The sequence below is a fragment of the Onychomys torridus genome, chromosome 1 (assembly GCF_903995425.1).
Source record: "Onychomys torridus chromosome 1, mOncTor1.1, whole genome shotgun sequence".
NCBI classification, from domain to species: domain Eukaryota; kingdom Metazoa; phylum Chordata; class Mammalia; order Rodentia; family Cricetidae; genus Onychomys; species Onychomys torridus.
This window is the reverse complement of record NC_050443.1, coordinates 38,470,749-38,495,133: the sequence shown is the minus strand read 5'-3', so window position 1 is coordinate 38,495,133 and position 24,385 is coordinate 38,470,749.

Here is a 24,385-nt window from a genome sequence, read left to right as displayed (position 1 = left end):
ACCAATCTACACAACTGTCACATATATGCCGAAGGCCTAGGTCAGACACATGCAGGGTCCCTGATTGTCAGTCCAGTATTTGTGAGCTCCTATGAGTCCAGGTTAGTTGATTCTGAGGGTTTTCTTGTGATGTCCTTGACCCCTCTGTTTCCTATGATCCTTCCTTCCTCTCTTCAGTAGGATTCCCTGAGCTTGGCCTGATGTTTGACTGTGTGTCTTTGCATCTGTTTCCATCAGTTGCTGGATGGAGCCTCTCTGATGACTGTTGAGCTAGACTCCAATCTTTGAGTACAGCAGAACATCATTAGGTATCATTACACTGACATTTTTTTCTCCAGTCCCATTTGGTTCTAGCCTAGGTCTCTGGGCCATCCAGCCTCTAGGTCCTGGCACTCCAGGAATGTCAGGGGTGGGCTCACTCTTGTAGCATGGGTCTGAAGCTGGACCAGTCATTGGTTGACCAGCCCCACAATCTCTGTACCACCCTTACCTGGAAAATCTCCTAGGCAGTTATTTTCTAAACTTTATATGTTATAATTGAATTTGTTTTCTATGAAATTGTTTGTCCTGTTGTTGACCTATATGAATGTCAAAGAGGAACATTTCATTTGTATGCCATTGGGAAACAATTGAGATCTAATAAATCCTGAGTTTTCACTGAAGAAGATTCTAAAGCTCTCCATCTGTCTGTGGTGATTTCCACAATCCTGTGTGTAACTTCCTTCAGAAAGACATTTCCATATTTCATTCCTGTTTGCATCAGTATCCCTCACCTTGACATTCTGTTATTTTTGGTATTATTTTAGTTTGTGATTTGATTCCTAGTGGTATTTCATTTTTGCATGGAAAGACAATTTGAATGAAGTGTCATATCTCAAGTCATTCATTAGCATCCTCAATTAATTTTTAGCATTTATTTTCATTAGTGAGCTCTATTAACTTGTTTTCTTGACTTACACTTTCAAATACAATTTCTAGTCTACAGGCAAATAGAGCTTATTTCCCTATTCTTTGTTTTTTTTTTCTTGTTTTAAAAAGAGATTTTTAAAAATCTAAGTGTATAAGTATTTTTGCCTCCATGTATATATGTGTAACATGTTTGTGCCTATGGTCTGCAGAGGCTAGAGGAGGGTAATGGATCTCCTGTAGTTGTGGATGGTTGTGAGCGACCATGTGGGTTCTGGAAACAGAATCTGAGTCCTTTACAAGCACAGCCAGGGCTCTTAACTGCTGATCCATCTCTCCAGCCCCTCTTGGTTTCTTTTTAAATTCCCTTATGTTGAAAGAATATTCCTTCTTATGTTTCAATACAACTTAAAATTGGTTGGTTTTTTCCCCCTGTTTTTACACCTGTTTTTTAACTTGTTAAATGATGTATTTGTGCTGTGGATATGATTGGCCAGTGGCCAGGCAGGAAATATAGGCGGGACAAGAGAGAAGAGAATTCTGGGAGGTGGAAGGCTGGGGGGGAGATTCTTCCAGCCGCAACCATGAAATGGAAGATGCAAGGTGATGGTAAGCCATGAGCCATGTGGCAAAGTATAGATTAATACAAATGGGTTAATTTAAGATAGAAGAAGTAGATAACAAGAAGCCTGCCATGGCCATACAGTTTCTAAACAGTGTAAGTTTCTGTGTGTTTACTTGGTTGGTTCTGAGCATCTATGGGCCTGGCGGGTGACAGAGATTTGTCCTGACTGTGGGCCAGGCAGGAAAACTCTAACTACAAATGGCACCCAAATGTGTTGGCAAGAGTTTCCACCTAAAACCTGACAAAAAAGATTCTAAAACAAAGCTAAAAACAGCTTCCTAGTTGTCTCTCTCAAGTTAGCAGCAGCCTGCCAGTTTGAGCTACTATGGCGGGTTCCTGGCATGTGCATCTGACCTACAGTCTGGCAGAAATGAGGCATCTACAAGTAGCACTTTACTCTGCTCCTTGGTGGATTTAGCCTTTGCTAGTTGTTTTTTTTTTTTTTTTTTTTTTTAAAGTTTCTGGGCTATGCACTGCTTTGATAGAACTGCTTCAGATAGTTGATGGTACACATGGCTCCAGACCCAGAGCTGGTGGTAAACTGTATCACCGCCATGTTGGGAAGCTGAGGTGGGCGGAGCCAGCAGCCACAGTGGCGTTTCAGTCTTACAAAGATGGATATTACACAGAGAATCTGGTTTATGTTGTCTTTGGGATTTTTAACTTCATAAAAAGATTTGATCGTAAAAGCTGTTGAGTTAAACAAATACGTAAATTTTAAAGGTACCTTGACTTCAAAATTTGGATATAAGGATTGTTGCTTTGGAAAAGAGTCTCTGCTTTTGTTTCTACAGAAAGCAAGAGGCTATGGATTTGTTCCAGTTTAAGATACATCAATTTTGATCAGCTAAGACCACCTGAAAGGTCTCTAATGACACCATGGCCCAGATGATCCAACATCCAGAATGGTTTCAAGACAACTGGCTCAGAGGTTTACCCGCATGGACTACTCCATAATCCTAAAATTTTCTTTGTGTCCCCATAAGATACAGCTCCCCCTTCCAGCAGGAAGTAGTAAGAGAAACTACACCCAAATTCCCAGCTGGCTTTGGAGATGGAATTGGCTCACTCCTTCTCTAAACCTAGGCATATTGTTAAAAGAAAAGGTAAAGAGATTCTTGTGTCCCAAATCAGAAGAGCCCTCTGGTGTGGGACAAAGAAAAACCATTATTTTTCTTTCAATTGGGTTGATTATAAATGCAATCTCATTCTAAAGAAGAAAAGGGCATATGATATAGATATAATAGGTTAAAAGGGTAGATTAATGAACTTAGTTTTAAAGAACAACAACTTGTTTAAAATGTCTTACATTGGTACAGATTTTAGTCTATTGATACAAACTTAAAGTTAATTTTGTTATACTATGTGTACATTTCTACTTGTCTAAGGTATTATATTTATATAGCTCATTTAAAATTGTAATAGATAATTAAAAATAGATTAATAATTAGTCATCTATGATAATTATAACTTGTAGCCATGTTAGTTAAGTCTTCTAGGTATACATAGAGATATTTCAGATAGATAGTTAGTCTTCAAGTACTTCAAAGACCTACAGAATATGGCATTTAAAATATTTTTAAAATTTAGACTTTCTGTACAGTGAGACATGTCTGCTCTTGGCAACACCAACTTACTTCAGAGAAGAGGATGGGCATTGAAGACACTTCATATCTTATCTTCACCTTGGCAAAAATAGCCATTTGGGCAAGAAACTGTTCTTGCCTGGATTGCTTGATCGATATGCAGGACTGCTTGACTGAACATGCAGGACCCATAGAAAGGTGACCACTAAACTTGGCTTGGCAAAATGGTCCTTCAGGTTCCTGCTTTGCAGAGGAAACTGCCAGACATTGTACAGGACACTGAGAGAAGTGACCGAGAGACTCTAGCCCTGTGGACTGAAGACAAATGCCCCAACTTTACAAAGGAACATTAGGTAACTGTCCAGGCTGCTAGCTGTCTCTGTCTACCCTGCAAGACTCCCAAAAGTTGCTTGCATCCTTCTCCCGGTTCTCAGGTAATATTATATCCTTCTGAGGTCTTTGATGTGGTTAAAGACTAGATAGTTATAATTTTCTCAGTTATGATAAAAGCTAAATTAGATATAAAACCTTGGATTCACAAATATAAGATAGATAAGATATCTTCTTTAATATTTAATATTGTAACTAATTCTTGATTGATAATTGTTTTGTTATATGTAATTTTACTATGTAAAAGTTAAAACCTTCCTTAAAAAAAAGAAAGAAAGAAAAGGGGAAGTGCTGTGGATATTGCTTTGTGTAAATAAAATTCTGATTCGCCAGTGGCCAGGCAGGAAGTATAGGCGGGACAAGAGAGAAGAGAATTCTGGGAGGTGAAAGGCTGGGGTGGAGATTCTACCAGCCATGACCATGACAAGGAAGATGTAAGGTAATGGTAAGCCACGAGCCATGTGGCAAAGATTAATACAAATGGGTTAATTTAAGATAGAAGAAGTAGATAACAAGAAGCCTGCCATGGCCATACAGTTTCTAAACAGTGTAAGTTTCTGTGTGTTTACTTGGTTGGTTCTGAGCGTCTATGGGCCTGGCAGGTAACAGATTTGTCCTGACTGTGGGCCAGGCAGGAAAACTCTAACTACAGTATTTGTACTTTAAAAAAATGAATTTATACTGATGCTATTTGTAGGTAGAGCATTTCATAAACACACACCAGTTAATGGTCACTGTTGATTAAGTTATTCTGTGCTCCTGATGTTTATCTTTCTACTTACCATACCTATTATCAAAGATGAATGTTGAGGTTTCCAGGTTGTATAGATTTTTCTATTTCTCTATCCATTATTATCCATTTTGCTTCATGTGTTTTAAAGTGTCGTTGCTAGGTACATGTACACTTAGCATCACAATATCCTCAGTAAATTTTTATTTTAGCATCTCATTGTGGATCTCTCATTTTCTCCTAATAACCCCTCTGATATTTACTTTGTCTGAGGTGGATGTAGGCGCCATCTTTCCTATGTTACTACTGAATAGTGTGTCCTTTCTATTCTCTTACTTTTATCTGCCATTTTATATTTTAAGCAGATAGCATACAGAGTATAATTTGCTCCTTTAAAAAAAAGCCTAATTTGATACTCTCTTTCTTCTGGCTTATTGTTTAGAACAAATAAATTGCCTACATGATAAGGCCTTTTCAGCTCAATAATTTTGCTACTTTTTAAATTAATTCTTTCAATTAAAACATTTGTATTCTCTATTTTTGTGCATTAGTTTTGAGTATTTGATTATTTTAGCATGTTTTTCCTGATGGCTATTGATTTTATTCCTTTTAGTGGTTCCTTTAGGAACTGAATTATGAATGCCCACTTTTCATAAATGTTGTGTTACTGTCTTATCATTTACATTAGGGAATTATTAGGAGAAAGGTGATAGTTTGTATTTGTTGAAATATTGCTGCTATCTCTTGTTCTCTAATTCTAATGCTTCTCACTTCTATCTCATACTTTCCTTGGGCTGAGTAGAGGCTGGAGCACTTCTTTAGTGCGGCTGAAGATGAACAGTTCTGACTTTCCACTTTCCACCCACTGAACAAGGTCTGTCTCCCTGAACTCGTGAAGGATACTGTTCTTGAATGTAATGTTTGAGGTTAAAGTCTTTTCCTGAAGCTTGCCAATGATGCTATAGTTTGTGTGCCTGCTCCACACCCCCAGCCCACCTACCCCGATTTCTGTTGTGATCTCTCCAGTCACTTGGATACTTAATTTTATCTGATCATTGTTATTTTCCTTTAAATCACTTCTAAATCTTTCCCAGCAACTTTCTTATGATGTGTGTAGGTGTGGTTTTGTGTGCTTGTTTTGACCAGGACCATGTTCATCTTCATAAGCAGGATTGCTGCTTATAAAGCTTTATACATTTAAGGACAATATGTCTGCTTACTTTTCAGGCTATTGATCTTAACCATCTCCTTCTATTTCTTCAAAGTACAATGACACAGGTTCTAGGCTGCTCTGTATTTCAGCAATTCCTGGAGTTGATGCTGCTTCTCATCACTCTTTTCTTCTTTCAGTTTAAGTTCTGGAAGTTTCTGTTTATTAAAACTGGCTTTAAACACATTTGGAGAGTTTTGATAAAAGTTGCTTACAATCTTGTTGAATTCTTGCATTGACATTATTATCTTTAAACTTCATAGTTAGTGGCTTGCATTGTTTTTTCCCTTTGATAATTTTTATTCTGTGCTGGATGTCTTACATATTTTTACATGGGAGACAGTCCTGTGGGGTTTTGTCTTTTTCATTCTATCTTGTTTATATTTAACAGACAACAAGCCTTCATATACAATTCATGGTTTATCCTAACATCTGTCTTCCATTGTAGTTGAGGCCATGGACACCCTGGCATGCTTCTTTGACCCTGTCTTACTCATATAGAGGTAAAGATATGACACTGTTTATCAATGGTTTATAAACCAATTCCAGGAGTTGTTTTCCTACCTGTGGAAATTAATCTGCACACTATCTGGAATCAACTAAGAGATAAGCTTCTGGCCTCATCTGTGAGGGATTCCCTTGTTCAAGTTAGTTGGACTGAGAAGACCCACTCGAAATGTGGGTGGCACCTTCCAGTGGAAGCCACATAAAATGAGATCCAAAGAGAAAAAAAAAATTCCCCTTTGCTGTAGATATTGCTCTGTATAAATAAAATGCTGATTAGCCAGTAACCAGGCAGGAAGTATAGGCGGATCAAGCAGAGAAGAGAATTCTGGGAAGTGGAAGGCTGAGGCAAGGAGACGCTGCCAGCCGCCACAATGAGAAGCAGATGTTAAAATACTGGTAACCCACAAGCCACTTGGTGACTTATAGATTAATAGAAATGGCTTGATTTAAGATACAAGAACAGTTAGCAAGAAGTCTGCCATGGCCATACAGTTTGTAAGCAATATAAGTCTCTGTGTGTTTACTTGGTTGGATCTGAGTGGCTGTGGGACTGGCAGGTGAGAGAGATTTGTCCTGACTGTGGGCCAGGCAGGACCAGGAAAACGCTAGCTACACCCCTTCATTGTCTTCATGTTTTGCTAGAGAGTTCTTGTTGTCTTTTGCTGCTGCTGTGGCCATTGCCACATTCCTTTGCTGGTACAGGAACTCAGATTCTTCAGGCATCCAGCATGTATTGAAGCCCTGTTCTCCATGAGTTCTCTAGATATTCAATACCATATTGGTACTGTTGAGGCATCCAGCTTTACAGACTGAACAGTTTTCTGGTTCTTGGGCACCTGCAGTGTGAGGACAACCAATGCAGGATGACATGGACCATACATGTAAGATAGTCTAGTAAATTTCCTGTTAGTATATACTCATTCTTTCAATCCATTCCTCTGGAGAATCCCACTATTATTTTTATATAATTTGATGTTACCTCCATTGTAGAATGACACAGACCATATATGTAAGACAATCTAGTAAACTCCATGTTAATATATCTTCATTCTATCAATCTGTTCCTCTGGATAATCACACTATTATTTTTATATAATTTGAATATTACCTTCTAAGTTCTAGCTTTCCTGAGTGTCTTTTATGCTCATTGCTGAGAAAGATAAAATTTATCTTGGAATTTCTCCTGTCTGTATGACTATAGCACTGTGAAAAGTGTGCTTGACCCAACAGAAGCTACATGGAAAATGGAAAGTGGTCTTTTACTCTATTCTGAACTTGTTTCTTCACATTTTCAGTCTCTTTCTCATGAGTCAAAAGGCATGGACTTTGGCAAAGGCTCTGATCATGCCCTATACTTCCTGCCTCTAACATGGAAACATATTCCTGGGTTGGAGCTTGCCTGTTTATCTAAGAACCACAGCTTTTGATTCAGCTTAAAACACAAATGAGTCTGAGACAAGTACATTTAAGCATTTGTGTTTATTTATACTGTCATATCTGGATGTCTCAAATGAAAATTATCAGGGATGGGAAGGAAGACAGCACAAATGACAAATTGCCAGAATTATAATTTTCTCTTCATTGAAACATATTAATAAGACACAATGTGCTCAAGCATAGCAAATTGAAGTACAGACAGGTTCACGGGCAATGATGCAGATTGGAGCATATTAATAGGACTCTATTATGAGCTTCCTCATGGCAGCATACCACAGATACCTGAGGAAACTGAAAAATCTAACACTGGAGATCATAAAATAGACTTTGATGAGAATTTCTTCCAGTGAATTTGAAAGAAAAATGAATTTTCATATTGTGACATGATTCAAACTTTGTCTTTCAAGAATTTACAAGCTAGTAAAGCTACTAGTCTAGAAATTGAAAAGTGTTGAATTGTGACTTGCCTCTACATGTTCTGATATTCATGGGGTTAGAAGAGAAATAAATGAATATCTGTGTAATTGTGAATTTCTGAAGCATTTAAGCCAATAAATTTCAAAAAAATAAACCCCAAAACACTAATGCTTTGATTTTAAAATAGGCATAATCTCTATTAGCTGGTGCTTAGAAGATTTGCATCAAAATAATAATTTTGCCTTATTAGCATTTGAATGTTTTGTCTCTATCTGATGAGATAACCAAGAGTTGTATGTGTGTGTGTGTGTGTGTGTGTGTGTGTGTGTGTGTGTGTGTGTGTCTAGGTATGAATAATGTATTCATGTGTATGTATATGCATGCAAGAGTGTGTTTGTGTCTAGGTGCTTATATTATGTGTATGCTTATCTCTATGTATGAATGGGTATTTTTATATGCCTTTATCTGTGTATGGATATGTATTATGGCTTTTAATTTTATGTACCTGTTTGTTTGTGAGTTTATTGTGTGTATGAGAGTGCATATGGCCATGTGCATATATTATATGTGTGAGTGTATATGTGACTGTGTGTATGTATATGTGTGTCATATTTATTTCTTGTTGCTGTGATAACATAACTTTATAAGAGATATTTTAGGGAGAAAGAGTTTATTTTTGCTTCATAATTTGTCCATCTTGATGGGTAAATTGCAGCAGTAGAAAGTTGAGGCAGTTTGTACCATTGCCAGTTGAGAAAGAAAGAATGATGAATGCTCATACTCAGCTAGATTTTTCTCTTTCATTCTGTCTAGGACCCCATCCTATGGAATAGTGTAACCTACAGTTAAGGCAGGGCTCCCACCTCAGCTAATCTAACAGAGATAATCCCCCACAGGCATTCCAGAGACTCACCCTAAGTAGACAATCCCTTAGAAATAAAGCTTTTTTTCCCCTAAGTGATTCTTGATAACATCAAATTGACAACTAATACTATCTCATAACAGTGTGTGTATGTCTGTATGCATTCATATGTGCATATGAGCATGCATATCTGTTTTCCTATAGGCTTTTGCACAAAAGCACTCACAAAAAGTAAGAAAATTAAAAATCCATATTGAAAAAATTAAAAGCTAAATAAAATAAAATCTTTGCTCTGATTTCTACTTTTACTGAGTTTGTGGAATAAAAAAAATTTAATTGATTAAATTAATGATTATTTTGTTATAAGAAGAGTGCCTTTCATAGCATAATGTTTTCTCTTCAAAAGATGAGCATGTGGTTGGTGAGATGGCTCAGCAGTTAGGGGTGCTTATTGCACAAGCATTAGGACGTAAGGACAGACCCCAGACCCCAGCACTCTTGTAAAGTCTTGGCATGGTCCTGCACATGCCTCTAATCTCAGCATAGAAGGAGGCAAAGACAAGGAGGATCTCTGGGGCTTGCTGGCTACAGGCAAAATAGGATTTCCAGGTCCAGCAAAAGAACCTGCCTAAAAGAAACAAGTCACAGGGTAATAGAGGATGTTACTGCACACATATATCTGGCCCCACACAGAGACAAGAAGATGCTCACTTGTGAATCCCAAAACCTATGACTGGGCTGATATCATTAGATGAACTTATCAGGACTGATGGGGTTAACTACCCTGGCATGTGGGATTGAGGGTTGGATCCAAGTTTATCTAATCAAATCAACATGGTCCTTCTGAGAGGGAAGTTAGAACAGTCAGTTGTGGTAGGAGATGGGATAACAAAAGCATAGGCCACGGTCTGGAGAAATGAGAGATTGTGGATTGCTTGTTTGAAGACAGAGGAAGGAACCAGGAGATAGGGAAATGCCATCCCTTCTAGGGGCTAAGAAGATGATGAAGCACATTGTCTTCCAGAGTCCATGGGACAGAGCAGAAAGATAGTGCCTGGATTTTAGCCAAGTGAGGCTGACTTGAACCATTAAGTTTACAACTGAAAGCCATCAAATCTGTATAATTTTCAACCAGTGTGCTTATGTCAGTTTTCAGTCAGAAAAGAAAATAACATCAGCCTGATAAAATTTGTAGTTTTTTTACTAAAGCCCTCCTGCATTTCATGTATTCAGTACCAGGCTTGCCTTTCTCCCTACTAATAATTATTATATACCTTTCAATTATGAAAGGTATATAATAATTACTTAACATGATTTTAACGTGAAAATATGTTACTATTCACACAGTCAATTTCAGTAGAAAATGGTGTATGATATGGTTTCCCTGTGCAGCCTAGTCTAGCGATACTTCTCCTTTGATTTCTTTAGTCCTGGGATAACAGGGCTGTGTAACAAAACCAGGCTCATTGGCCTTTGTAAGAGGGCCTCTATTTCTTCTCATGGATGTGTGATTACTGGGCCAACATAATCTGATAAAAACATTACTCTTGTAACTTTGATGGGCTATGCTCATGAGCTAGTGGAGTAAGCTTCCTGTATTTGGGGCATAGTTCCTACCGCCTGAGTTTTAGGCATAGTTGTTACTTCCTATGTTTAGAGAACAGTTCCTAAATCCTGTATTTAAGTTGTGGCTCCTACTTCCTATGTGTAATTCATAGTTACTGTTTTTTTTGTGTTCAGAGTGTAAAAAACCAAATGTATCTTCTGTCTCACAATAAAAAATGATATTTTTTTTCTATAATTAAACTTAAGTAAACATTCTGTAAATTTATAGTTCATTCTATAATAAAATCTACAAGTAGTCTCCAAAACATGAGATTTTCAGGGCTAAGACCTAAGAAGACATAAAAGCACTGACCTAAGGTTGTTTTTATCTTCTTTGCATGAGCCTCTATGGTTTCATGCTGGGTATGTCCATATTCTTCTGTCCACTTTGCCTAGGCATAGTGTTTTTCCACCAGTTACTAAGGAACTGTCAAGAGCTCAAGAGGTTGGTTAGGTTGATATTTAAACTGACTATTCCACTAGTGAAGGGCCCTTTATATTTGTATTTCAATATTCATAGTTAATATTAATGCTTACTACAGACGGTGGGAAACAAATATAAGTACATATGTTTTTGTATGTGTATCTTAAAACTTATACATATAAGTCTTTGTCAGACATTGTGATATCTATTATACTCCCAAACTGACTCATTATGAATTGTAAGGGCTAAATATACTCCCTAAAATGTTCTTTTCCTTTACTTGTTATTACCATATCTTACAAATTCCATGTTTGAAACTTTAAAGGCACTGGTCTCAAATGTTTTCATTCACTCTGATGCATAGAAGTAAAACAGAAACAAAAACACCTAATCATATCATATTATGTACATTTTGATGTTCATTTTGATGTTGAAGATATACCATTTCTTCCAAATATGCTTCAGATTGTGTACTTCTAGATGAATTCTATGGAAAGCCTTTGATCTAATAAAATTTGACTGATTTTTAAAATTAGAAATAGAGATGGTCCTAGAGTTAGCATTTGATTGACACCCCATGTAAAGTGCAAATCACAGTCAAATAAAGGATTCTGGTGGCCACCATGACCCTGTGGTGAATAATCTCAGCAGATCTAGAGCATGTTCAAACACAGATCTTTCAGAAATAAAATCATCTCAGTATATTGCTAGAACAGAACAAGTCATATACAGAAATTTACCACATTTCTTTTATTAATCCTCTTGTTCTTTGATGAAAATGCTGTTTTAGGTCTAAAACTAATTGACAGGATTGAAATAAATGTATCTTTAGAATTCCTTTGGTCTGGGATATAAAACTGTCCATTTATGCTGTTAGTAGAATGCTTGCTTAGTGTATATACAGACTTAAGATTTGCCCCCAGCATCACATAAAACAGAGAAAGGGACATGCTTATAATCCCAGTCCCAGGGAAGTAGTGGAAGAAAAATCAAAACTCTCTGTCTCTCTCTGTCTCTCTCTGTCTCTGTCTCTCTCTCTGTCTCTCTCTCTCTCTCTCTCTCTGTGTGTGTGTGTGTGTGTGTGTGTGTGTGTGTGTGTGTGTGAGAGAGAGAGAGAGAGAGAGAGAGAGAGAGAGAGAGAGAGAGAGGGAGAGAGAGCTTTGTACATGAACAGAAAAGTACCACACTTTCACCTGAATGTCGGGATACTCATGGAAACTCCAGCCAGTCTTCTTTGTGCCACTCTTCATGTCATGCATGTCCAATAACATCATGCATGTCCAATAACATCATGCATGTCCAATAACTCACTCTGATTCTTCTGATATAAATGTGTCTTCTGGAAGAGTAATGCTGAAATGGCTGCTTTCTTACTGTTCTTGATATATATGATACTCCCAAAGTTAGAAGCAGTACTTTGGGTAGCTTTAGGATACCATTAGTAGTCCTTGCTTCTTAGGTTTCACGCTCTTTCTTAGGACTCTCCCAGAAATCAGGCATGTTTTGCTAACAAGACTAATCTGTAAAAATAGTTAACACCTATATATTTTTAGGGTAAGGGAAGCTCACCATCTTTCCTTGAGAACATTAACCAATCCTTGGGAGATTCGTAAGTGGAGAGGAACTTAGAACCCAGGAACTGAATTCTGGAGTCTCAGAATAGAGATCGGATGGAAGATTCAGATACTCAGAAGTATAGAAAGGTTCAATGCTTTTCCCTCCACATAAAGAGAACAGGAAGGAATTAAACAGCAAAAGGGCACAGAAAAAGCAAACAACAACAAAAATGAAAACTGTGAATAGAAGAATAAAAAGTTTCATACATCAAAAGAACCATGGTGGTAAAACTCTAAATGTAAAGTGAAGTCTAAAACACAGTCTGAAAACCTGAGAGGATTCTTCTTTTTTCTTTATTAAGAAATTTTTTATTCACTTTACATACCAACCACAGATCCCCCTCTCATCCCTCCTCCAGCTCCCCTGTAACCCATCCCTCATCTCATCCTCCAAAAAGGTAAGGCCTCCCATGGAGAGTCAGCAAAGCCTGGTACATTCAGCTGAGGCAGGTGTAAGCCCCTCCCCTGCACCAAGGCACACAAGGTGTCCCACCATAGGCACTGGGCTCCAAAGAGCCAGCTCATACACCAGGGATGGATACTGATTTGACTGCCAAGGGCCCTATAAACATAACCAAGCTATACAACTCCCTCCCATATGCAGAAGGCCTAGTCCAGTCCCATGCAGATTCCACAGCTGTTGGTCTAAAGTTCATGAGTTCCCACTAGTTTGGTTTGGTTGTCTCTGTAGGTTTCCCCATCCTGATCTTGATGCCCCTTGCCCACAGAATCCCTCTTCCCTCTCTACAACTGGGCATTTGGAGCTCAGCCTGGTGCTTGGCTGTGGATCTGTGCATATGCTTCCATCAGTTACTGGGTGAAGGCTCTATGATGACAGTTAGGGTATTCACCAATCACTGGGTTAGAACAGCTCAGGCACCCTCTCCACTATTGCTAGTAGTCTAAGCTGGGGTCATCCTTGTGGGATTTCTTGAAACAGTACTCAGTGGAGTGTCTGGTCTTACTTAAGCAATAAATGGACTGAGAATTCTTTTCTTCCTTCCGGAAAGATTTCCCCAGGATTGACTTCATATGTGGCCAAGGTAGAGAATGGTGGCAGACCATTACAGGCAAGGTGGTGATCAGAGTGGAGGAAGGGCATTGACTTGGTGCCAACAAAAGGACTTGATGCTTGTGAGGTCTTCAGCTGTCTGTGGACAGGAGGCATGGGCACACTCCTTTATTGACCCCGATTTTCTAACTGTGATAAGCCTTGGGTATCAGGGCAAGGACTTGTAATTATAAGACTTGGTTCTGATTGATTAATTTATCTGCATTAAGCACTGTTGGCCTTGCCACAGTTACATATTGTCTTAAGAGTCATGACATTTAAGAATGCTGGTATTTCTTTTAATAACATAACTTTTCAGTGTGGACAAACTGAACAGACATATTTTTAATATTGTCAGATCTCTATATTTTCATTTTTATCAATGAATTCAGAAAAGAGAGGATAAAAGCTTTTCTGAAAAATAAACTGTGTCTAAATAAGTAAAGTAATTTTCCTATAAATCTTATTCTCTAGAGAACACAGTATAACAACCATACACCCAGCATTTATGCTGTATTAGATAAGAGCAGTTTCTACGTGATTTGAGGGATACAGGAGGATGTACATGAAGGTTGTCAACAAATGCTATGCTATTTCTAGAGAGACTTCCTCATTATCAGACTTTGCTATTCACAATAATCATAGAACCAACTACTAATATAGAGAATATAGTTTATAAAGAATGCAGAGGGACAAACTGGAAATAATAGTGTGTGTATATATGTATATAAGTATATTTATATATTTGTGTGCATATGTGTATTATAGGAATTAATAACAAATTGACTTATAAGCTCTTTGGTGGTTATGGGAAATATAAGAATAATTCAGTCTAGAATAATTTATGTAAGACTATTTGCCTTACCCCTCTTCTTATTTTTCATTTTTTCCAAACAGGGTTTCTCTGTGTAGCTCTGAAGCCTGGCCTGGAACTCACTCTGTAGACCAGGCTGGCCTCAAACTCACAGAGATCTGCAGCCTCTGCCTCCCCGAGTGCTGGGATTATAGGCGTGCTGCACCACCACCTGTCAAGCCCTTCTTTCAGCTTGAGAGAGTGGGACAGACACAACGCTGTAAATCAGACTGCTCACAGCATACACCTTCCTTTTGCTCATTGGAGAACAAAGCTTTAACACGGCTGTTTCCCTTCAACTTTACTTTAAAAAGATGATCTTTTCAGCAGAATTAATATCGATGAAATGCATACATTACCAGGAACAATCTAGAGAGGAGTGGTCTACATTTAGAGTCTGATGACATTCTCTAAAGAAATAGGAAGAAAAATACAAAGCCCTCAACATTCAGGTGGAAGCACAAAAGACCCTAATAGTCAAAGTAATCCCGAGCATTCAGGAATGCTGAGGGTATTGGAATATCTGGTTTAAAACCATGTTTTAGACACACTAGCATACAGCATTTTACTGTCACAAAAGTGCTCAAGAAGATGGTGGAACAGAAGATTTGGAAAAGGCCACACATCCTACAGCCATTGGAACTTGACAAAGATACCAAAAATATACATTTTTTTTAAACTTTAAAAACTTCCTTTTAGCTTAAAAAACGATGGCGAAAAACTGGGTATACACATGTAGATGAATGAAACTAGACCCTTATCTATCACTTTATTCAAAACCTAGTTTAAGAAAAAATCTAGAAGTTTGAAGGAACACAGGAGAAATCTATGGATAGGAAGGGATAATCTGAATGACTGCAATAATGATTGGCAATTGGAATTACATTAAAGTGAGAAATTTTGCATGGCAAAGGGAACTCAACCAATTGCAGAAACAGACAACAGAATGGCACAATGTCTTTGCCAGCTATTCACCAGGCAGAGAGAAGAACCCAAAACATTAAATGCCAAAAGAGTAAATAATCCAATAAATGACCAGGAAAATGAACAGACACTTTAGATGAAATGAAATGGCCAATAAAAATGTGAAATTGTTTTCATCCTTAGTCATCAGAAAGACACAAATCAAACCCACACTAAAATTCTCTCTCCATTCTGTATTGTTAGCAAGAAAAAAACTACAAATGTCCAAGGTACAGGGAATAAAACCTCTTGTACACAATTTTGGAATAGCAAATTACTCTAGACATGAGAGAAATCAGTACAGAGTTTTCTCTAAAATAAAAAATATAGAGTTATCATACGGCCCAGCAACAACTCCTGGGTATACACCCAACAATGGAGGTCAGTTTCCATGGGAGACACCTGCATGGTTTCCATGGGAGACACCTGCACATTCATCTTTATCACTGCATCCCTCACAGCTGCAGCCTATGGAGTCTGCATTGGTGTCTGTCAATAGATGAATGGCTAAAGAAAACACTGTATATGAACAGTATGGCTACATTACTCACAAATTACTCACAAAGAAGACTGAAGTTATTTTGTCTGTAGGAAAGTAGATACAAGTGGAGATCATCATAGGAAGTGAAACTAATCACACAAGAACAGAAGGCTATGGAAAATTTAGAAAGAATTTTTAAAAATTACATTAAAATACAGATTTGTGTGGAAGTATAAGGGGCAAGAAAGACAGGGATTATATAACCAACTGCGTTGCGCGTATATCCAAAAGTATTTTCCCCTAAATATACAGAACACTTGAGCTTATATAGAGCACAGACTGAGTAGGGTGATCTTATAGCAGATATTTATATACTGCTAAAACAGGTCCATAAACATGATTGTTCTCAACACTGGACCCTTTCACAGAGAAACTGACCAAACTGTCAGATATTTTTTTTTTTTCTCTGTTCCTGGTTTACTGCAAAAAAGACAAGCATGTAGTAGTTCAGAAAGCCAGAAAAATCTACAATAAAATCTACAATTGGAAGATAGGAAGCAATGTATGATCTTCTCTGAAATAAAGGGTCTCAAGTATTTTCCAGTTAGAGAGAAACTGACGTCCAGAAAGATGGAATGAATTTCTGGATTTATACTCAGGTTTAAATTAAAAACCTTTCTCTTGGACTGCTTATTTCATAATGATGTTCTCCATTTAAATTTAATTCAGAGAAATATCAATCTGTATTAACAGCTTGCATCATGAGAAAAGCAGGTTTCAGAGCTGACGTCTGCATTCTTCCCCTTTGTCCTTAAACTGGTCATCTATGTCTGTTCAGGTTTGTCATCTGTGGAGCTGGAGGGAGGATTTGGGTTAGATATTTCAGTGTACAAATAGAGTGAAATGTAAATATATTTCTAATCCCATTATTTAGTTATTATTGTGCTTCTGAATTCTTGATAATTTTCCCCAAAAGTAGAGTGGGGTTTAGTCCTGAGCATGAAGTCTACTGTCTGCAGTTCTAGCATATGATGGCTGTTTCCACTGACTAAATTGTTTCTTCTAACATCTGCAGACATTCTCAGTAGCTGTGATCTTTAATTTGGTTTCTACCCTGTTAGCACCATTCACACGCAATGTTGACTTCATACTCATTTTTTTTCACTTTTTTTTTTTAAATAGTATAGTTTTATGGAAAACATGTTATTATTAATAAAGGGTAAGGGACTAAGATTAAAATGGCTAGTTGAAAAGATAAATACTTAAAAAATGTCTGCATTTTCTTCCCTTCTGATAGATAACCTCTGGCACACACAGTACAGACTGTGACTTTCTTCCAACCTGCCAAAACTAGTGGAGTAGATTTGCTCCTTCATTAAAGACCATACACAGTGGTTGTGAGTGCTTTCTTAATCCTTTGACTTCGATTGCTACTGTGGGCAGTGCTCAGGCAGGGAGAGAGCAAACACTAGCTATTTACAATTTTTACAATTTTAAGGAGCTGCTTGATAGACATTATGAAAATGTCATTTAGACTGGATGAATTTTCTGCTCACTATTGCAACTCTGTGTATAACACAATTTATCAGTATGTTTTTGGTCTCCATAGACAGATTACAAGCTTTCACTGAGTTTGGGCTTTGGAAGAATTTCAGACATGAGACAAAGTGTGATCCGGTTAAAGTATTCGATACAAGCTCTCCAGTGTGGACAATTTAGCTGTGGAAAAACAATATTGGCTCTATTTTGCTCTTAGTAGTTTGTGTCAAAATAAGAGTCATCTGTCAAAAAGAGAAAAACAAAAAGTTTTAACAGGAGTTTTTCTAAGTTGAAGAAGCTAGGAGCAGAAAGAAGGGCTCATGGTTGCTTACTGTGATGCAGAATCATGAATGTGGACAGAAAAAGGAACTTCTGATATCTCAGCTTGACTTTTTATGTGGAGGGGTGTCCTTGAGTCTTCCTGTTTAAAAGGAAAAATGTCACAAATTTCTTGTCTCTCATGTAGACAAAGGGTGTGTGTGTGTGTGTGTGTGTGTGTGTGTGTGTGTGTGTGTGTGTGTGTGTATTTCTTGTATTACTAGGTAAATCAGAAGGAAATACGAGTTTTAGCAAAGAGAATAAGCATGGCTTCCATGTATTCACCTACAGTTATTAGTGGTTACTTCAGATACAGGATAGTGACGCACAGGGGAAAATGCTACTGAGACAGGACCATAGACTCAGCCCCCAAATATGGGTGCTCAGCAATGTTGCAGGTTGGAGGTGAGACTGGTGTTTTCTTGTTGGTGGCTGTGTGGGATAGACTGGTGGATCTAAGGAGGCCAGACCTCTCCTGCAGTGAGTCAGAGCCACCTGGAGATGGGATTAGATGCTGAGGGTAGAAGGTTACTGTTGGTCCCCTCTCACCTGGAATGCTGGGTTTGATCTGATCAGACAAGAATTCTAAATAACTGGAGAGTTTGGTGCTGTGTGAGAAGAGGTCGGTGATTGTGATGTAGGAAGCTATGTATGAAATACGGCAGAATCAACATGAATGTGCAATCTACTGAAGTCTTGAGTCTCTGAATTCTCATCTATCAACAGATTAACAATGAAGCCATTTATTTGTTCATTCACTGGGACCTCTTGTCTATCACAGTGCTTTATTCTCTGGCTGGGCAGTAGTACATCTAGCAAATGTCCCCTCTGTCCTCTAAGAACTTGCATTCTAGAGTGAAAAATCTATAATGAGCAATTCAAATTAAGATTTTCAGAAAATGATAACATTACAAATACAAGATGATAATGGCTAAAGGAGAGCATATATAGAAGTTGGAAAAGCAAGGGAGCATGGGAGACTGGCTGGATATAAATGAGAAGGCATTCATGAATTTGACACAGGGCATGTGACTCTGATATAAAAGTTGGGTGATAGGAAGTCATTTATAGGAAGTAACTACACCAGTTGTATGTATTTCTCTATAACATTGCAAGAGTGATATCTACCTGTGAATTAGTGCTATGGGGGTAAAAACAATGGTGTGGTAGAAATGTAATGCTCTATGAATATTAGAATCTTATTATTTTGCTGATGATAACATGGCATTGCAAAAGTGTTTGGTGATGGTAGTTCTGGTAGCAGTTAGCCACTTCAAATTTTATCTCTTAAGAGGTGACATTTATTACTTGGAGAGATAATTTTGAGCAGAGATCTCTTTGGGACCATTTTCAGAACTGTAATCCTCTTTATAGATTCTTCTGGCCTGTGGAGCCTCAAACACACACACACACACACACACGGTGATATTGTGTTCCCCAAGATATTGTGCACCCTAATAAACTTATCTGGAGTCAGAGAACAGAACAGCCACAACATTAAACATAGAGGTTAGGCAGTGATAATACACGCCTTTAATCCTATCACTTTGGAGGCAGAGATCCATCCACATCTCTGTGAGTTTAAAGCCACACTGGAAACAGCCAGGCATGGTGACTCATGCCTTTAATCCCAGGAAATGAGCCTTTAATCCCAGGAAGTAATGGCAGAAAGCAGAAAGGTATATAAGGCATGAAAACCAGGAACTAGAGCTGGTTAAGCTTTTAGGCTTTTGAGTAGCAGTTCAGCTGAGATTCATTTGGATGAGGACTCAGAAGCTTCCAGTCTGAGGAAACAGGATCAGCTGAGGAATTGGCAAGATGAGGTAGCTGTAGCCTGTTCTGCTTCTCTGATCTTCCAGCATTCACCCCAATACGTGGCTCCATGTTTGCTTTTATTAATAAGACCTTTTAAGATTCATGCTACACACACACACACACACACACACACACACACACACACACACACACACTCAAGTTTATAGAACACCCTGCACTGAACTGACTTGCAGCAGACTTTATATGTGAGCCTTGCACTGCCTGACTCCATTAGACTAGGTGTATGTCAAAGAATTCCTCTTCTCAATCGCCTGGATTTCTTTCTTTCTTTCTTTCTTTCTTTCTTTCTTTCTTTCTTTCTTTCTTTCTTTCTTTCTTTCTTTCTTTCTTTCTTTCTTTCTTCCTTCCTTCCTTCCTTCCTTTCTTCCTCTCTCTCTCTCTCTCTCTCTCTCTCTCGCTCTCTCTCGCTCTCTCTCTCGCTCTCTCTCTCTCTCTATCTTGTGTGTCTCAACCATTTACTGACCTCTTAGTAGAAGGACCAGCCAGTGTAATTCCTCTTATAAGCAGTTCATTCTCTGCCACATCTTTTGGGTTGGAGACAAAATCTAGGGGTAATAAGAGTATCATGTGTTTGAGGTGAACTCATTATTAAGTAAAGTGGATCTAGGGAAATTACAGTTGCTTTAAATGGACCTGTAAAGATACATAAGGCATGGTGGGGCTAACCTGAATGTGTTTGCCTTGTATACTGTATGTAGTAATAAATAAGGAGACTATGACATATATATATATATATATATATATATATATATAGTATTATATAATGAAGTTTTAATATCATTACATAAAGTAAGAAAAGAGGGTCAGTTAATTTTCCACATTAAGTAAGTTGCTGATGTTTAGTTTTGGAGTCTAAACTGGGTTACTCACATTAATTAGAGTGTCTAAGATTTACCTCCAAACAAGTTACCACTGCACAAGGAGCCCTCTACCCTCATCACTATGCTCCCTTGTTTATAAAGCACATATTTATTTCCAAGAAGATACCTTCAAGGGATGCAAGCTTAGCAATTGCCTAATGTTTACAATATGCCTATGTTTCAAAGCTGAAAATCAAACTCTAGAATATCTTCATTCATTTTTAGAAAGACTAGGGTTAAAAACTTCAAATCCCAGTGAAACCTCAGTAGACCAACATCTACTCAATTTTTGACAAAGTCAATCAATAGCTGTGTTCCTTAATTGCTTATTTGCATCTTTGTAATAGTATGTGGCTCCCGAAGGCTATGAGGATATTGAGTGTGTCATTGTGGAGGGAAATGTTAGTGGAAATGGGATTTAGTTAGTGGAATATCATGTGAACAAAGAGAGAAAGTGGGGATTTTAAATGCATATTAATCCATATTTGTGTTTCAAATTTCCATTGTTTTTCAGTAAAAATAAAAAGCTTTCTTGGATGAATTAATTTTTCCAATGCCTCAGTTCTTACCAACACCTTTTATGAATAAAGAGTGTGCTTGTTTTAAAATAAAATTATTCTAAAATGTGAAAGAAATAAAGGCATTGACCCAAACTATCTGAAACTAAATATAACACTTCTAAATTTGGGAAGTACCTTTAATGTGTCTCCATGAACATGCATCCTGTTAGTCCTGCTGATGCTCCTGTACCACACTCTGCTATTTCAATCAGTTAATTCAGAGCAGCAATTCCTTCTTGAAGGGGAAACAATGGAGGATAATATCAGGAGCACACCTGAAGAACAATATTTACTTTATAGAGTCAAGAGTTGTGGGTTATATAAACTTCTCCTGGGACAAGGAATAGATGTTTACCGACCATGGAAAGAGCCAATGATGGGACCCAAATAATGATTCCACCCAAGTCTTACAAGATTTAACAATGAGTTTATTGGACTTCCTTTTTTTGCATCAGTGAAGGGGGTACTCAGCAAAGTTTGTGACCCCAAACAGCTGCACCATTGCAAAGTCTTGCCCCAGCATGGATTTCAACTTCCTGATAGATTTATAGACAGTATTCCCCTCCAGTCAGTCTTCCACTGTATATATAAATTGACAGATTCCAAATCATTATGAACTTGTGCAGCTGAGGAAGAATTTTGTACAAGTGGGAGGAAGCATGGTAGGGAGAGGCTAAAATCCCAGTGGAGGGCTTAATGTCCCTGACCACCTCTTCCTTCCATGAGGGAATGTCATCAGGTTGGCTCTTAAAAGTCACTTGTGAGTAGTCACAGCTGCTTCTAATGAAGATGGAAGCAGTCCACAACAGTGGTTTTCAATGTTTAATTATTACAATGCATACCAATTTTGTACACCTTATAGTCCTCATTTGTTAATTTATACAATATTCATACACACACATAAAATTTGTACTCTACATGTGTTTAGTTCATTATCTGTATATTTAAACATTTCACAAATATAGCATTACATGTTATAATAAAAGATACTTAATGAAAACTCTTTTGATGGAGAAGCTTCTAATTTAATATTTTCTTGTCAGGATGGCCAACATTTCTCTCATAAGATTTAATAAAGACGATTTCTCAATATTAATGACTTTTCAGATGCAATAATTTAAAAATAAAAACCACAAAATATTACTTATATATAAAATATGATTTGTTTTCATTCCTGTAACAGTTTTGACCTCAAAGCAATATTTTTTGTTCATAGTAAACTATGATTTTATTATGAACAATTAATGAAATGATCTGTAGACTTAGAGATGAGAGACATAGCTTTTGAGTCTTAGCTCTGAAATCAGTTTAATTTTATACAAATAGATGATGTTCCTGAGTTTTACTTTCTGTAGTTTTGGAAGGAAAAAGACTTAACAGACTCATCCATCTACAAAGTTTTAAGTTATCAGCTGAAAAAGCTCCAAGTTGGATATTAAGTTTCTCACCCTCTCTTTGTGTCTTCATTCTTACACAGTGTTCTAGTAACATTTATCAAAATTTGAGCTCTGCTTTCCAGAAAGAAGTGAAGATCTATTGCTGATCAGCTTCAGAGAACACAATGTTCTCTAATAATCACTCATAATGACACAAATATCTGAAACCCATGACTAGAGAAAGGGAGCAGCCACAAAGTGAACAGGACACAGGTTGGGTGTACTGACCATTTCTCCTTGCCTTTTCCCTTGTTAGTCTGGCATTTTCAACAACCTCCTCTGTATTTTTTCAATGTGCCTACTTATTCCTAAGTAAAGCCATTCCACACTTCAGGTGAACTTTGCTTTTTTGGATAATATAAAACCAGAGAGAGAGAGAGAGAGAGAGAGAGAGAGAGAGAGAGAGAGAGAGAGAGAGACTGACTTTGTCTTCAGTGTTTCTGCATAACTTTGGCATGTCTGTGGGCCATTTGAACAACCAAGGAGTCTCCTTTAATTTGCTGTGCACAGCTGTGCTGGTATCTTTGCACAGTACCATGTGATATTGGCCTATGGGCATGTTTGTAGGCCATTGTCTTGACTGATGATAGATGTGAGAGGCCAACCCCACTGTGTGTGGCACCACCCTAAGCACATGTTCCTGGGTTGTATAAGATACCTTGCTCAGTATGAGAGGAAAAGCAAGCCAGTAAACAGCATTTCTCAGTGGTGCTTGCCTCCTCTCTTGAGTTCTTGGCTTCCTTAGATGACAGGCTAAGCTCTAAGATAAGATACACCCTTTCCTCCCTGAGTTGCTTTTGCTCAGTGTTTCATCACTGCAATGAGAAGGCAAGTGAAGGACATAAAATATCTTGTGTTTCACTAAACTCTGAATCTCTGACATGTGTAATCATTTTTAATCCATAAAGAAACTCTGAAAACCAATTTATATGATTAGCAGTGAAAATAAACAGAACTTCACAGGGCAAGGAGCTTACATAAGCTCACAAATCCTAGTGATAGCAGACCACTGAATTCATGTCTGAGAGAAAAGCACCCAATTTCTTTTTGAACAACCAGCAAGACTGGTTTAATGTGTTATGTACAGCCATTCCCTTATCTTTGTACAGTACCAGGTGAGATTTGGATGTTTGAAAAACTGAATGTTAATATGTGGCTAGTTCCCGTTTCCATTCAGAGTTTGTTTAAATCAACACAGGTTTCATTTTTTGTTACCACTTTTCCTAATATGAATGTCATATTTCTGATAAGCTCTTTATTACTCATTTAAGACTTTTGATAATATTCCTTCTTTTATGTGCTAGGACATTGGAGGAAGAATGGCCTTCACCTTTACCAACTCATAACCAAGGATTCTTTAATAAAAAAAAAAAAAAACCAAAAATAAAACATTGTGATGCCAGGTGGTGGTGCATGCCTGTAATCCCAGCACTTGGGAGGCAGAGGCAGGTGGATCTCTGTGAATTTGAGGCCAGCCTGGTCTACAGAGCTAGTCCAGGACAGGTTCCAAAGCTACAGAGAAACCCTGTCTCGAAAAACCAAACCAAACAAACAAACAAAAAAATTGTGTTGTGATTCCTTGAAGCTAGTTAGGAAAAAGTCTAATTATATTTTATGGGAATATCTGGTTTCTGCTCACCTCACCTAGATATGCTGTTCTCTTCTGACACCAGAGCCTGTGATAGTTTATGCCATGTGACTAACTACTTTTTGATGTGTTGTGTTTATTAATGTACTTGAGGAATAGATACATTATCCTACATATAAGGACAGAGATATTCACAAGTATTAAGACCTAATAGTGAGGCTGAGGAGTTAGCTTGGTCATTGGTCAACCAAGAAGGCAAGCTCATACAGCATGTAAAGTTGATCATTTAGTTCCTTTCAGTGTGCAGTTTCCCAATGCTTTGTGAAATGAGGGTTGATTTATGTATCAACTTGGCTCAGTCAAGGTATCCAGTAATTGTCAAACATCAGTCCAGATGCTTCTCTGTAGGTCCATTTTAGATGTAACTAAAACTTATGTCAGTATGTTGTAAATAAAGTTAATTGTCTTCTAAAATGGAGTAAACCTCACAACATCTGAAGAATGTGTCAGTGAGAAAGAATGAGGTTTATGATGCTCTGCTCTGGACTGAGTAGAGGGTGAAGACATGACATCATCTCTACATAG